Source organism: Solanum pennellii, chromosome 11 (genome assembly GCF_001406875.1).
Source record: "Solanum pennellii chromosome 11, SPENNV200".
NCBI lineage: Eukaryota > Viridiplantae > Streptophyta > Magnoliopsida > Solanales > Solanaceae > Solanum > Solanum pennellii.
In genome coordinates, this window is record NC_028647.1 from 19,968,649 (window position 1) to 19,972,424 (window position 3,776).

A 3,776-nucleotide genomic window follows, 5' to 3' on the forward strand; every position below is an offset into this window, starting at 1 on the left:
AACACTAACACGACACCACTAATAATCCGATTATGGTTTCCGTTCATACTTAGCACATTCAATAACTAAAACAAATTTCCTAAGCTACTGGTCACGCCCCCTTCTTAACATTAATGGCTAATTAACAATGGCATTCTAAGGAATTAACACACCAAGCAAAGAGATTACTAACCAAATTCTTTTGTAGCTGCTGGCCGAGAGTTGCATGGTTGCTTTTCTCCATTTCCATGGCTGCCTAAGCTAAGTGGTGAGGAAGATGATATGTTTGCAATGCATTTCACCACCTCATTCATAATATGAAGTGGAGGCAGCCCCCCTCTACACGTGCCCCACTAAGGGCCAGCTCCCAATCTGATTTCTTTTAATTTGCCTTGAGTGGTGGGGCCCACTTGATTAATTTAATCCTAATTAATCCCTCACTTAATGTTAATGACACTTACATTAGCCAAATCATACTTAATATCACATTTGGAATTAACATCCTAGCCTAATATTTCTTTAATCACTTGGAACTTAAAATAAAATCTCATTCCCCGGACTTACATCTACTATTTCATGACGCGCACTACGTATAAAAATATGAGGCGTAACATCCTTGCACCTTAGGAACATTCGTCCTCGAATGTTAAGTTAGCGTCTTACAAAAAAAAAACTCCAGCGAGGTCTCTCTAACAGTTATACCTATCAACCTGCATTCCGTAACTTACAGATGCCTCACAGTGTTACAACTTACTACATAATCTCGTTTATCAATCAATATAGTCAAGCTAGGAATTGAATTACCTGCAGGTACGAGGAACAAGTAAGGATACTTATTCTTCATTTCCTCTTCCGCTTCCCAAGTCATCTCCTCCCTATTATTATTTCGCCACAACAATTTGACAGAAGCCACATCCTTAGTACGTAACCTTCTAACCTGGCGATCAAGTATAGCTACGGGTTTCTCCTCATATGACAACTCATCTGTTACCTGAACATCATCTACAGGGAATACTCTAGAAGGATCACCAATACATTTACGTAGCATCGATACATGGAAGACTGGATGTACCGCCTCCAAATCAGATGGTAGATCCAACTCATAGGCAACCTCTCCTATCCTACGAACAATCTAATAAGGCCCAATGTATCTCGGACTGAGCTTCCCCTTCCTGCCGAATCTCATCACACCCTTCATGGGTGATACCTTTAGGAATACCCAGTCACCAATCTGAAACTCCAAATCTCGACGCCGATTATCTGCATATGACTTCTATCGACTCTGGGCTGCTAATTATCTTTCCTGAATAAGATTCACCTTGTCAACAGCTTGCGGAATCATATCCGGGCCTATTAACTTAGTCTCGCCAACATCGAACCAACCAAAAGGTGACCTGCACTTCCTCTTATATAAGGCCTCGTACGGTGCCATCTGGATACTAGATGGTAGCTATTATTATAGGCAAACTCAATGAGCGGCAAGTGGTCATCCCAGCTACCTTTGAAGTCAATAATATAGGCCCACAACATATCTTCTAATGTCTGAATAGTACGCTCAGCCTGCCCATCAGTCTGAGGGTGAAATGTTGTGCTAAGGTTCACCTGTGTCCCCAATCCCTTCTGAAACGATCTCCAAAAGTTGGCTGTAAATTGAGCTCCTCTATCTGATATAATGGACGTGGGAACCCCATGAAGTCTCACTATCTCCCTGACATATAACCTCGCATAATCATCAGCCTAATAAGTAGTCCTGACTGGAAGAAAATGGGCCGATTTCGTCAGCCTATCTACAATAACCCATTTAGAGTCATACTTCCGTTGAGTGCGAGGTAAGCCTGTAATGAAGTCCATATTTAATCATCTCCCATTTCCAAGTCGGGATCTCTAGCTCCTGTAATAATCCACCAGGCTTTTGATGTTCGATCTTGACTTGTTGACAATTCGGGCACTGAGCAACAAACTCCGCTTTGTCCTTTTTATGCCATCCCACCAGTATAAGCATCTGAGGTCATGATACATTTTCGTTGACCCTGGGTGAATAGAATAACGGCAGAGTGTGCCTCTCATATCGTAACACTCCGTCATGTGTAACCTTAAATTGGTCTTTTCCTTTTGAAGAGCTGCATCTCTATACTGTGCCAGAATAGGGTCCTCGTACTGGTGTCTCTTTACCTCATCTATGATTGAGGACTCAGCAACCTTTCGAATAGAAACTCCACTATCTTCTGAATTAGCCAGACGGACTCCAAGGCTGGATAGCCGCAGAATCTCCCGAACCATCTCCCTCCTTTCTGGTTGTACATCTGTCAAACTACCCATGGACTTACAGTTAAGAGCATCTGCTACAACATTTGCTTTCCCTGGATGATATAAAATATCAACATCATAATCCTTTAGCAACTCTAACCACCGCCTCTGTCGTAAGTTCAGCTCCTTCTGTTTAAAGATATATTGGAGACTTTTATAATCTGTATAGATGTCCACATGGACACCATATAAATAATGCCTCCATATCTTCAAGGCATGAACCACGACTGCTAACTCCAGATCGTGAGTAGGATAATTCTTTTCATGCTTCCTAAGCTGTCGGGAGGCATAGGCTATAACATTGCCATGCTGCATCAATACACATCCTAGCCCAACACCCGAAGCATCACAATAAATAACATAGCCATCTGGTCCCTCCGGAAGAGTTAGGACTGGAGCTGTAGTCAATTTGTCTTTCAATAGCTGGAAGCTTCGCTCACAAGCATCAGTCCACTGGAACTTGGCTGCCTTTAGAGTTAGCCTTGTCAAAGGCGCTGAAATTGAGGCAAACTTTTCTACGAATCTCTTGTAATATCCTTCTAACCCCAGAAAGCTGCTTACCTCAGTAGGTGTCGTAGGTCTGGGCCAAGTCTTTACCGCCTCAATCTTCTGCGTGTCTACCCGAATACCATCAGCTCCAATAATATGCCCCAAGAATGCCACTGAAGTCAACCAGAACTCACACTTGGAGAACTTAGCATACAACTTCTGGTGCTGAAGCACCCTAAGTACCGTCCTTAAATTGTCTGCATGCTCCTCTTCTGAACGTGAATAGACCAGAATATCGTCTATAAATACAATAACAAACATATCAAGGAATGGTTTAAACACTCGATTCATTAAATTCATAAACACCGCTGGAGCATTAGTCATCCCAAAAGACAGCACTCTAAACTCATAATGCCCGTATCGGCTCCGAAATGCCGTCTTTGGAATATCTGCCTCCTTTACCCGCACCTGATGATAACCTGACCGCAAGTCTATCTTTGAAAAACACTTAGCACCCTGCAACTGGTCAAATACATTGTCAATCCTTGGAAGGGGATACCTGTTCTTTACTGTTACTTTGTTCAGCTGCCTATAATCAATACACATCCGCAACGACCCATCCTTCTTCCTCACAAACAGTACCGGTGCTCCCCATGGTGACGTACTAGGCCTGATGAAGCCCTTTTCTAGCAAATCTCTCAATTGCTCTTTCAACTCTTTCAACTCAGCAGGTGCCATTCTATAAGGAGGTATAGATATAGGCTGAGTATCTGGCAGTACATCTATAGTAAACTCTATCTCTCGTTTTGGAGGAAGACCTTGAAGTTCCTCTGGGAATACATCGGGAAATTCATTAACTACCGGGACTGATTGAAGAGTCGATGCCTCTGCCTTTATGTCATGCACCAGATGATAACTATAACCTTTTCTAACCATCTTCCTGGCCTTAAGGTATGAAATAAACTTACCTTTCGGCGATACTGTACTCCCCTTCCACTCTA